Source organism: Paralichthys olivaceus, chromosome 22 (genome assembly GCF_024713975.1).
Source record: "Paralichthys olivaceus isolate ysfri-2021 chromosome 22, ASM2471397v2, whole genome shotgun sequence".
Lineage (NCBI taxonomy): Eukaryota > Metazoa > Chordata > Actinopteri > Pleuronectiformes > Paralichthyidae > Paralichthys > Paralichthys olivaceus.
The window spans coordinates 6149168-6162540 of record NC_091114.1 but is presented as its reverse complement, the minus strand read 5'-3'; the positions used below and the strand labels follow the sequence as shown (position 1 = coordinate 6162540).

The 13373-nt window shown below is 42.9% G+C and overlaps 1 protein-coding gene across 1 annotated transcript in view; it reads left to right on the top strand.

Annotated features, from left to right (window-relative positions):
• Window positions 1-13373, top strand: part of fgf11a (fibroblast growth factor 11a) — a 117356-nt gene that overhangs the window by 2554 nt on the left and 101429 nt on the right. The window contains exons 2-3 of the mRNA XM_069518484.1: window positions 27-112; window positions 316-449. The gene's annotated coding sequence lies outside the window, so the exon portion shown is untranslated. The remainder of the gene's footprint in view (window positions 1-26; window positions 113-315; window positions 450-13373) is intronic.

Genomic DNA, 13373 nt, shown 5'->3' with positions numbered 1-13373 from the left:
AGCTCTTGCTCTGTGCACTTTCACAGTTGCCGATGGGCTGGAGTCTATGTCAAAGTTTGCAAGACATGTTTGAGCCAACAGAGGGCGCTCCAGGACAGTGTTTGCACTGCACGTGAGTCAGCTCTGCACTTGCACAGTTCAGAGAGAAAGAGGATGCTCCATGTCTCACACATGCTGTCAGTATGAAAATAAAGACTTTGATAGTGTTAGAACTGCCTTGAACGAGAGAGAGTTACAACAATTGCACCGCTTGTAGATAAGAGCTGATTCTGAAAATGTGAGTCTAATAAAATACCCTCTCTCGCTCACGGAAAGGTCATAGGTCAGCATGAGGATCTGTGTTTTGCTTGAGGACAACTAGAGTGAAGCTGCAGGAGAACTCACTCGTCATCACTGCGCCATCACATAGAGTCGTCAGGATCCATGGCCCGGCCCTCACCAGAGATGATGTAAGTCAGTTAAAGAACCCTGAATGGAAAAGTGACCCATGAGCCAGTTGTCTGCTTTGTAACAGCAGAACAGGAAACACAATCTGCCCAATGGTTTTGTTTGCACTTTTTCGCAAGCACACGGTTTGTGACACTGTTGAGCTCATGCGGCGTTTGTTACTGTATCCACATTATTGTGAACTAGCCTGACGTTTGATCAAGTGCATGATGGGAGGAGCTGACGGCGTCCGATCACTGTGCTCTGGATTGAGCTGTTCGTTACCACAGGAAGTTTATCACCGTCTGTATTACCATAGCACATTCAAATTACAGAATCCATTTGACACTTAGTAGAAGGGTGGTGCATGGGCCAGGAGAGAACCCATTAACTTCAAGACCAATGTCTTCACCCTGTTTTAATCACATCAGATAACTCAATTAAAACCAAACTTACTGAAAAAAACTGGCACTTGGACAAATGTCTGATAAGAACTTCCTAAAATGATAACCCATCTTTGAGAAAAATGTATTTGACGTGTATTTTGACTTTTTAAAAGGAGGGATTTATGGCCTATATTGAAACCAGCCACTAGGAGGGATCAAGATACTTTGGCTTTACATTTTGGAGCTCTCAATAATACCTCATTTTCATATAGTCTTTCTGGTCACAATACACGTATATGGAAGATGCTGATTTATGGAGGTAATCGCTCTCCAGTTGCCACAAAGATGGCTGCCGAGTGATGAGACTTGCTTTTGTGAACTTTGATTATGTCCATCTTTAAACTCAGCCTTCATTTTCATGTCAACTACGTACCTAAGTCTTTGTTGTGTCTCGCATTGACAAAATCTGTCCACAGAGTATTTTTACACATACACCACTACATTCTCTCTTAAAAATGAACCACATTCTTTTAATAGCCACCAAAAGAAAATGCCTTCACATTATTAAAATATTAAAATAAAAACATTATTAAACAACTAATCTATGAGTAAAATAATTTTTCCTACTTGATCTTTTCTGACCTGTTATCACACTGTGATATTTTGCAGCATCACCCAGTATTTATGGACTTAGGGAGCCTCTCTTCCGATCTACATTGCTTATCAGTTGTTTCTTTTAAATCAGGGGCAGGCGGTCTCTGCTTTTGCATAATGGCTCAAGATGAAACACCATGCTCATTATTCGGGGAGTTAAATCGCTGATGACGCGTAAACGACAGCACACACACACTCAATAATACAGAATACTAATGCTGCGTGCTTGATTTCATGAAGTTCAACACAGCTATGAGATCATCATTTACTTGTCCTTACAAAAAAGCACTGGTATCATTCTCGATAAAGAAATCTGCACTTTGAGCCTTCTTAGATTTCTTCTTTTGAAAGAAGCTTCAACAAAGAGCTGTTGTGTGTTTTATTCATCAGAGGAAGTTCATGAGGTGCCGTGCAGACACAGAGGACACAATCCAGACTGCCGCTGCACACGCTGACAGCACCAATCTGTAGACGCCTATTAAGCCAATTATGAAACCAGGAATTTGCTGGATTGTTTGACTTACAGATGTTACGGGTCCATGCTCTGACCTCATGAGCGAGTCAAGCTCAAGCTTGAGCTAAACAAGTTGCTTCTTGGTCTTTGTTCATAGTGAAAGCAGCGAGGCAAAACCTAGATCTTTTTCAGGATGATTTATTTTTAACCTTAGCAGCTGGCCAGTCGGGTGTTGGACTAATCCTCCACTTTAGTCCAGACTGCACTGACTGTTTCATTGTCACTCACTTCCAAGTGAATATTGGACTACTTTTTTTTGTGATTTATATTTTAGAAACTACGCTGACAACCTCATGTTAGCTGTACCCACATTCAGGGGCCACATCCCTCAGAGGCTGAATTTGAAGTCTGTCTATGGCTGTTTCATTTCGAAGGCTTCTTAAAACGTGGCTGACAGATGCGTCCTTCCATTCTCGAGCAACCAAGGATTCAACAGGTGGACCCTTTGCAAAACCTGTCGCAGGATTCATAGCTCAAAGCAGCTAACAACGCAATAGTAAAGGTGCGTCAAGGTGGTAACGCAAATGGAAAATTCTATGTACGTAAGACAGTCTCATTCTGATTCGGCCCTCACTCTCTAATTAGTCTAAATAAAATAAAAACTTGATATGTCAATATTGTGGTCACAGCAAAAAAGTATGTGTGTCCCTTATTCCTCTACCTGCTTGTTGAGCGTGTCCTCACCATCATCTCTTGCCTGTGATTGCGACCTAATCTCCCTTGTAAATAGGCCACTGTAACCTCAGCCCTCGGGCAGCCTATTAGTTTGCATTTGTGGCCACACAGTGTGTGTGTGTTGGTGTGAATGAGGGCAGGCTGTAACCCCTTAGCAGTGGACTGTCACCGAGAAACTAGGGCTGAACGAGGACATGTGTTCACCTGAGACGCACACACACAAACAGTAACAGTATTCAGTGCCAGTGGGTCATTGTAAACTCACCCTGTCTTCCTAGTCACTTCCTGCATAAATTAAGAGGTTTTGTGTGTGTGTGTGTGTGTGTGTGTGTGTGTGTGTCCACCCCCCCACGAAAGTATTGTTAGAAAAGCAATCCCACAATTCTCAGCGCAGCGATCATAAATTCATAACCTTGACCTAGACACGTTTAGGCGGAAAAGCTGGATGCTGCAACCTCTTTATCGCATCACTTATCTAACGGACTTCACACATAATGTTTTCGTGTGTGTGTGTGTGTGTGTGTGTGTGTGTGTCCTACTAGTTTCTGTTGACTGGTCAGTGCAGTACTTTCCTGTTTATGAATCTTTAATTCTTTCCACTCAGGACACCCCCTGCGAACGCACACTATTGCTTTATACGCACGCTCTCTTTCTGCCTGCATGACCATCAGTGTGTGTGTGTGCGTACGCACGTGTTTGTCGAACTTGTTCCAATGCCAGTGTGCATTAATCTCCATTACTGAATCACGTGTAATATGAGGGGGGAGAGAAAGAGAGAAAAAGAGAGAGAGAGCCCTGCATCTGTCTCTGCGTGCAGATCACACATTACGGGTGTCCGGGTGTTTCTGGCTGAGCTGGAAAACAGCGACTCTTCATTACAGCCCCCCCATTGTAGCCGACTGTAAATCTCACATCATTGAGCTGATAGTTCTCAGTTCTGATTGACCGGTACACTGAGAAGTTGTTGTAGAAGCTCCTCATTTACATACTCTTCTCCTCTACACCTGCAACACTGTCTCCTGCACGTTTTACTTTTGCCACTGCAGAGCTGCTTAAGGTAAAGAGCTTCGTCTACTGACAATTCAAGTGTTTGACCTTCTTCAGGAAACACCAGCTTTGTTAGTCTCCTGAATAAAATGCTACTCATGGTATACAGTGTTAGCTGTATTTAACTAAAAAGCACTTAGCAGCCAGCGAGCCCCCATTTATTTTATGTTCTGATGGTATTGTGTCTAGGGATATTCAAAGGGCCTAACACTGCGCTGAGCAGGGTGTGTGGTGTGGCAACACAAGTAAACAAACTAAGGTTCGGGTAAAAGGAACAATAATTTATCATACAAAATAACGCCACAGGGAACAAGGGAACTGTGAGCGGTGCCCAAGCAAAGAAATCATAAATCAAAACGTGCAGTCCTGATCTAGTGCAGCAACACTCTATGGCACCTACCCCTTACCTAGTGAATTGTAACAAGTGTAAGGCTACTTGGTGGAAATGTAAACCCATGGGTGTCTTACTTGTTCACCTTTCCCCTGTGCGTGAGGCAAAACTGAACTAAAACACTGCACCGAGTACAGACCACCGAACAAGGAAACAGAAACAACACAACTCTGTACTCACACACACCACCTTCCAGCGAACAACACAGAAACAACAGAAAACCAACAAGCCAACCAACAACAGCACCTCTCCCTCCCTCCCTCTCTCTCTGGCTCTCTCTCTCTCAAAAAAGGGGCCTCACACAGAAACGCAGCACACATATATAGGTGGCGGTGGCGCCCTCTGATTGGTCAGACAGGGGCAGTGGGATGATTGGACACAGGTGGGTTTGAGTGAGTGAGAAAACAGAGGAACAGAACAGAACACATCCTCAACACTGACACAAGAGGGGGACGTTAAATATGTGTATTTAAAAACAAACACTGTCAATGGCCCCAAACTCCATTGTTCCAGGCTAATGCTACACAAAGAGAACTTAACACAGGAAGCATTGATTAAGATGGTCGACATTTGGACACAATCGTTGCCATGTAGCGACAGGTCCCATCAAAGGTCCACTCAGCTTTAAATTCCTCAGACGTCTGGGGCCACATCTGAGCCGCGGCCCCTGAGTGCTGTGAAATATCCGACGGGTCACATTTTCACTGACTGTCCGTGCTAAGCTAAAACTAATCTCCTTGTGACAGGTCGTGAATGCCTTATCCAAATGAGGCCCACCATATGTTTGGCTCTGAGCTGAAGTGGAGACGCCAAAATGATTTTTGTGCCTATTGATTTTTGACACTGTAGTCGATACAGTTGACTTTGTGGCTCGGCCAGTGGAACGTAAAACCACCGGCCTCAAGTTTTTGTCGTGTTCAGGCTCTTGAGGAAAGAATCCCCAGCACGCACATACACACACAAGCACACAGGTCGTCCCCACACTGAATGTTTACTGTCGGGTTTGTCCTTAGTTTGCTGGTATTGAAAGATCCACTGTATCTGTGTGTGTGTGTGTGTGTGTTTGTGTGTGTGTATGGACGTCCCTTGCAGAAGGTGCCTGATGATGTCACTGTTGTTTGTGATGCTGGTGGTCATGTCTGTCATTGGATGGACACAATTACTTTTATTGATCAACATCTATACCTCTACCTCCTCTCCTTCACTCTCCTTTCAACTTTGCAGACGCTGCTGTTGTTGGCATCAGATGTAGTGTGTGTGTGTGTGTGTGTGTGTGTGAGAGAGAGAGAGAGACAGAGAGAGAGTGAAGGAGATAAAGTCACTGGTCGAAAATCGTTGCATGAAGCTGCAGGAAATGTTTCATTCCTTTACCTACACTTTCTTTTTCTATGTGAGCATGCAATTCAGAATATTGCTTGATATCATACTTGATAATGATGATTCATATCAATTCCTAATAAAAATGCTGATTGCAAGTTTTGAGAGAGGACTTGTTCAGTGGAAAGACCTAAAGAGCACTTCCAACCCAGATCTTAGGAAAAATGAGCATTTAGGGGATTTATTAATTACTGCAACTGTGGCTCAGATGGTAGAACAGGTTCTGCTCAGCTCAGGAGGGAGAGAGGGTCGTCCATTAACCACAAGGTTGGTGGTTTGATCCCCTACTCCTGCAGTCTACATTATGTAGTGTCTACATCATTGTAAATGCTCAATAGCAGAATGAATTGTTTTGAACCAAAATAAGAAATCCAAAATACAATCCAATGATTGTCTTGTACTGTTCCAACAATATTTTTTTCACATTGTGGTCTCACCTGAATGACAGACCACCTGCAACCACCCACCCGCCTTCCTCTTTCCGTATCCCTCATTTCCCTCCATCCCTCATTAGCCTTTCGTCAGTGTTGAATTGTCCCGCCGCTTTATTATTCTCCAGAGGCCGCCGGTGCTGACGCAGCACCAAGGAGTTGTCTTGTGCCGTCTGCCCCCCCCGCCACCCTCCTCTCTGTCCTTGTTTCCGCAGCCTGGGAGAAAAAGAAAGGAGGAGAGGGAGGGAAGCTATCGTCCCAGAGGGGCCTCGTATAGAGAGAGTAACGGCGTGCTAACAAAGTCATGTGTGACGGAGAGGACAGCGCACGGGACACATTAAACTTCCAACGAGGAAAATATTACACTGAGGGGACAGATGGATAAAGGCACAGTCAGAAAAGAGACAGACGTATTACGGATCCGATAAAGATTATTGGCTCTGACACACATTTGTGATCTAAAATATCCCACCCTGCCTCCCCTCGCTAATCTCTTTTTTTTTTCTCCATCCTTTTTTCTGTCTACTCCAAGCATACAGTTCAAAGACCCTCCTGTTCCTCCCTCACTGTTCCCACATTAATTAAATCTGTGTGTAATCACTGTCGTTGGGAAGGGAATCTAAGGCGAGCGAAGGCAAATTGGTCACGGCCTCTGTATCTTTGAAGTGAAATTACTTGTGCAAAGTTTATTGCCGCTGTAATGGCTACAAGGCAAAAGTGAGGGCTTAAAATCTTAACCCGGAAAATGGCAGATTTTGAACTAGGCTTACCTGGGTTACACACCTGTTGTGGTCGCAACACAAGAGGGCGAAAATCGAGACGGCTGAGAAGATAGAGACGAGTTGCCCACATAGGGATCTATAAAGACTGAGTGTTGATCCATCTCTGCGGAAGCTTATCAACACGGTTTGTCCTTGTTTCATGACCTTACAGCAAATGTTTCCCCTTAGCCTCTTTGGATCATTTATACTGGTTGTAAGTATTCATCAGCTGCTACTGGGACTGGTATGTGAAGCTCTATAATGACTTGAACCATGACTAAGCTGAAATATTCCAAATTGCATTGGACTTTTAATTCTGAGCTGAATTATAGAGCTTTTATTTTGAAAACTGTGAACTTCGGTCTGAAGACTGTGTTGAATGCTTGACAGACATTGTCGACATGCAATAACACTGGTTAAATAAATTATCCAAACTCATATAAACCACACATTTGAACAGTAGTAGAACAAATTCACTTTCATTTTATGAAAAACATTGTTGATAAACCAGCACCATAGACTGTGTATCAAAATCTCTTCACACAACTTCCAGCACAGGAACAATCAAACGTGACAATATATTGTTGGACTGTTTGAAGAGGATCACTAATGGCAAGCAATAATTCTGAAGTAGCTCTGAGGCATTAATCCTGCAGGACAAGAGAAACTCATGGCCAAAATGTGTCCTTGACTTCCTGTAGGGTTGGACTGGTGTGAGGCCTCACCCAGCTTTAGCCGCTAGCTTTGGAAAGTGTAATTTCTAGAGTCAGTCATCACATCACAGCCCCCTGCCCTTCTCCCTCACTCATAGAGGTCTCAGACTGAACTAATACAACTGCTGCGGCCATCCTCTTTTCTTTACCCCCCCATCCCCCTCTCCTCTGACGTGAACCACTCAGGCCATGGGATAACAGACAACATGAATACTTCTACAACAGGATATTTATTATTGCACTTAGTTTAATGGGAAATGTTGGATAATACCTGTGTGTGTGTGTGTGTGTGTGTGTGTGTCCATCCCATGGGAACTATGGGGCCTAATTGAATAAAAATGAAATGAAATAAATAAATAAATCTCTCTCTCTCACACACACATGCACGTGAATGAAATACAACACACGGTGAAGTTAAATTGATTTCTAATGTGATGTCCTCTACCCTCACTCCCAGGGAATGAGTGTGTGAGTCCTGTGTGCCCTTGTGTACATGTGCATGTACATGTACATGCAGAAATATAAGCACATACTTGCATATGCATGTGCACACACTCTTGAGTTCACACCACATCCTAGCCTTTACATAGAATCTTATATTAGATTCAGTGGGTTATTCCATTTCATACCTTCTTCTTTGTTCCCTTCATCTGTTTTCATTATCTCTCCCAGAACTATATTCTACCTCTCCTCTGATCAGCCTGTTTTCACTTCCTTTCCTTCCCGCTCTGCCCTCCACCCTCCACACGGCCCCCCCAAAAAACCTGCGTGCAAAAATTGATTACCTGGCTTTCTAGATTATTTCTGAAACATATTTTTCTTTGTGAGCAAATAGAAGCTCTGCAGGAATGATTATAAAATAACTGTGTGTGTGTGTGTGTGTGCACATACATATCTCTTTGTGTTTGTTTGTGGGTAATCCATCATTTTAGAATCTTGTACTTACAATATAAAATATTCCTACAACACAAACATACACAGAAATTACAGTGAAAACCACAACGACACTGATATAAGAAATTCACAATGTCTCACCCTTATGAACACACACACACACACACACACACACACTGTTCCAGTACCGCAGAGTTCAGGCGTCCTAAGTGCAGAATGCTGTTCACACTCACTGCCTTGTACTGTATGTTCTTGGGATTACACACTGACATGAACATGTGACATACACACTTTTGCGTTGATATGTTGCAGTTTGTGCAAGTGTAGGTGAAGAAAAACCCTGTAGGTCCTTGCTGCTTCCACGGTTCTAAGGATTTATGGAAAAATGACTTTAGTCGGAGTGTTAATTAGCACAACTGGAGTCCAATTAATTAACCAACTCCAAAACTTTTGTTCGTTAACTAAGTTTTGGAACAGGTTTGAGTTTTTGCTTCCATCAAAGGTGCTCCAGAGATTTGTATGGTTGTAGTTGTTAAAGCGCTTGTGTGCGTTTCTTCCTGTTCAGGATCAGTCGGTTTTCTTAATTCTAATGTGCAGTGTTACTAGTAGTGTATGCATACGTGTCATGCTCTTTGGTCAGAAGATTAACTTCTTGTTCCTAATTGTGTCTCAGGATTAGATGGACCAAATGTTTTCCTTTTCCTATTTCAAGTAGTAGTGGACTTTGCATGTTCCACCCGTGTTTGTGTGGGTTTCCTCCAGGTTCTCTCGACTGTCGATTGACCGTCTCTGTGAATGTAAGAGTGAATAGTTGTTTGTCTTTGCATGTTGGCCCTGTAATGGACTGGCAGCTTCCTACAATCTTGTCTTTGTAGTCAAGCGTGATGCATTATGCGACATCAAACACGAACATATCAGCAGAGATGGAGCTTTCATGCAGAAGAAAAGCATATCCCCTAAATAGAAAGGAACATGTATCCCACCAATTGAATATGAATGAGTGTGGGAGGGCACATACACTCTTTGAAACCTATTAGACAAGACTGTGTGACATTGAATAATCTTCATACTTCGACAGACACACACAGTGAACAGTGCGAAAATACACCATTGTTAATTTGCGTTGAGTTCCTTGCCACAAGAGGAACAAGGATATTTAATTCACTTTATGCCACATTGAACCTTTAAATTATGAACCCATTTTATTGTATTTCTATTTAAACTAATTATTTTTTTCTTACTTGCTTTAAACATCCCTAGAAAGTGATAAGACACTACTTCATGATATAAATCTAACACAGAAACAATTTAAGAAATCAGTTATCCCTATTTATTTGTGATGCTTCTCGACACAAACTCATTGTTGAAGTTATATCGTGTAAAATTTCATCCTTCTTATCAATGCAGAATTCTATTTAGGAGATTTTCTCAGTCAGGACCCCTGCTCTGGTCCCGTCTCCGATTCTGAGGCTTCCAGTGATGTGAACAGTAACTGTCAGCTACGGCGAGGTGACATGAGGCGACTGTCAGACAGCCCGAGCTGCATATATAACATGTGCTCCTTTGTCACAGCCACTTACTCTTCTTGTCCATCAACATCTGCATGTGACGGAGCCGAGCTACGGAACAGTGCCTCGTAGACGGAGGGAGAAGGGGGGTAAGGACAGTGAGACTGGAAGAGAACCAAGATCTGGGGGGGGGGTGAACACAGAGAGCCATTCACGTCTTCTCACACTGTAGGATGAGTCATCTCGCTTGGCACTGCGCTGTGAATGAAACAGAACGGGGAGGGACACCTGCAGAGTGTCTGGAGAGAGAGAGAGAGTGTGTGTGTGTGTGTGTGTGAAAGAGGGAGAAACTAATTTACACACTCACAGAGGGAAAAAAAACCCCACAACCACATGACGTCTACCTCACATTATATCAATGAAAGTGGGAGGGGGGAAAGAGTTGCCGTCACAGGGAGGAGGGCGAGAACAGGACTTGCGTGGAGTCATCGAGGGGCATTTATGTGCTGACGCAGTCGTGCACAGCTGCCAGTTGCAACGCACTAACACATTGATTTATATTTACGATGGAAAATATGACAATCTGCTGTAGTGACCCAAGGAACACAAGGATATTGTCAACTCATCTTGAAGGTGTATTTTAGCATCTTTCGGCTCATTGTTTTGGTGTCTAAAAAGATAGATAAACTTTACTGTCCACATCAGTACCTTTAGCTTTACCCAAAATACTATAAAAGTGAATACACGACACAAACACCATATAAACAAGTTATTGACAGGTAGCAACAAGTTATAATAAAAAATAAATATATACAAAAATAATAGTTTTATATTGTATATTCTTAATACCTAAATGGTGATGTCATTTGAGTCCACGTAGTAGTGATTAATGTGTGGAGCTGAGTTATTGTTTTTAAAGTATCAAATAGCTAATAATACCAAAGTGACATCAGTGTGATAAGAACCACCAAAATGACCAGAATCATCTTTGGGGAAACGTTCTCATAACATGTACTTTGTGTTCTATAATACAACCAGTTACCAGATGATGTGGCTTCACTTTTGGGGCTATGCCATGTCATCCATCTTGATGACTGTGCATTGTGCCTCACCGATGACGTCAGGCAGATCAGAGCAGGTGGGGGTGAAGAGGAGGGGCCTAACAAGCTGTGTCGCAATTCACTGGCTGTATTCCTAGACCATTTGCGTCGCGTCTAGACAGTCCCAATTCAAAGGCTCCGATAAATGTTGCAGACAAACATGACAAACAACCACAATGGTGGATCCTTCTCGGCCCGACATATCCCATGATTCATTGCACTTGTGACAAACTGTTTTTCAAAGAGGTAATGGCGGCCAGAAGCGAGGCAAACATTTATTTTGTTCTAAAATTGATTTTATTTAACGCTCAACTGAACAGTTAAAACATGCAAGACTTTGAATCAACCAAAGAACATTTTCATCTTTAGCTATGTTGCTCGGCACACAGTTGAAATGGCAGGACAAGCTGGTGACGCAATTGGTAAACCAGACCGTCTCATTTCTGTTTCGCCAGATGGAGGATGCATAGACCAGGTCCTCCACCGAATACGGCTGCAGTGTGCATGAAGTTGCAGTGACTCAAATCTTCACTGGATTCTAATGAAATTTTTCTGCCGTTTTGTTTTCTTATGTCAAGACGCTTAGCCTCTGGGTGTACACCAGTTTTAATTATAGGTTAATGACTGGGTCAGTCAACCCATCAATCAATTATTTGACCCAATCACTTGTTAAGTCATTTGTCACAGCTCACCACCTCTCATCCATTGCAAAGAGGGAGGCTTCCAAACATGCGTTGGGGAGAAAGAGCAAAGGAAAGTCAAATGAATACCGTGGTGCTATTATGCATTCAAATAAATCAAAGCAAAGCTGTCAATATCAGAATGCCAATGGTAGCATCTGTCAGGGTGGACAAAGACAAAATCACAAACAATGGAGGCATCAATTGGGGGAATCGACAGCTATTGCTGAGCCAGTGGTCTGGTCAACAACTTGAAGCTGGATTAAGATCTATGGATCTGATTTCTTTGAAGTTGGAATGAAGGGCTGACGGCATTGGAGATTAAGCTTCGTCCAAGATCTGCTCACTCAGCGTTTTCTGGTAACCAGTCCTGTGTTGCTGTGTGGGACTAAAAAATGGCATTTCAGTCACTGCTGGTCTGAAAACCTTGAAGCATGATGCAGCTTGTGATAGAGGGATAATTCCTGTTTGTTACAATTAGGCAAAAAAACAGGTCACATGATCAAACAAGTAGTTTTATTTGACTTTCAACCAAAAGCTTCCCAAAGCTGAATTCAAATCATCAAAGTTTATCTGTAAACAGTATACACCCCCAGAAAACCTTATTTTTTGATAGCTATCTGGACTTAAATAAGATTTCAACAAATTTGATAATGTTGGCTTTGTAGCAATTAAAAAAAATTGTAGTCATTGCTTTTCAGATTTGATGGATCTTAGAGGAATGAAATATCATGGGAATAGGCTGTTGCGCTTTCAAGGTCAAGATTTTAAGGAGTAAGCAGCCAGACCTTGAAGAATATTGCACCTGACTGAAGGTGTGTGTGTGTGTGTGTATGTGTGCATCATCTCCAAAGTATGTTTGTTTTGTGGATGCACATGCTCCTGCTTTGCTGGATCACACTGGTGTTAATCACACCATGCTGTCCTGATTGGTTTGGAGCTATAATCCCTGCGGGAACATTAGTACTAACATACATCCTCATACAGATGACTGCATGGAGACACACACACACACACACACACACACACACACACACACACACACACACTAACACACACTAACACACACACTCCACTGCCTCTTCTCCACACGCTCCCTCTCTCTAATATAAAGCCATTCATCAGTGAGTTTTTCTGCGCTGATCCTCGGGCAAGCTGGCACAGCTGATGAAGATTTAGGACCTCCTCCCCCAGGTGTATATGTGTGTGTGTGTGTGTGTTTGTGGGTGGGTTGGTGCCTCTCCCTGCGCTCTCTGTTAACACTTGCTTTACTGTATCTGTCTTTGTCTATCCCCCCCCACCAGTATAATGGATGCTCACACTGGGAAAGGCAGATGTCACAGTCTTATAAAGTTATCTAACATCACACACACACAGGCTGACCTTGGGGATGCTGGGATATATGCAGACTGCCTCTCAGCCTCTCATGCTGCACACGCACACGTTCAAAGTGTGTGTGTCAACATGCACATGAACTAAAAAGAGGGGGGCTGTTCAAATTTGTGATGAATTTTTTTATTTGTCCCCTTCTTTGCATATCTCTGAGTGTATTACTGACAATCTCCAAATGCTGTGAATGTGTGTGTGTGTATGTGTGTCTCAAGGGTAGAGCCTGAGATGTATCAGAGTGATTGGGTTAGAATTATATCACAGAGGACATGCTGTGCTGTGATTGGCTCGTTTCAGAGGCTTACATATATACGCAGGAGGGCATGCGGTGCATTTTGGTTATCAGTCCATTACCCTACACAGGAAGATAACGGGTGTTTTTGGTTTTGTGTGTGTGTGTGCACTGGTGTTTAACTGCCAGTGCATC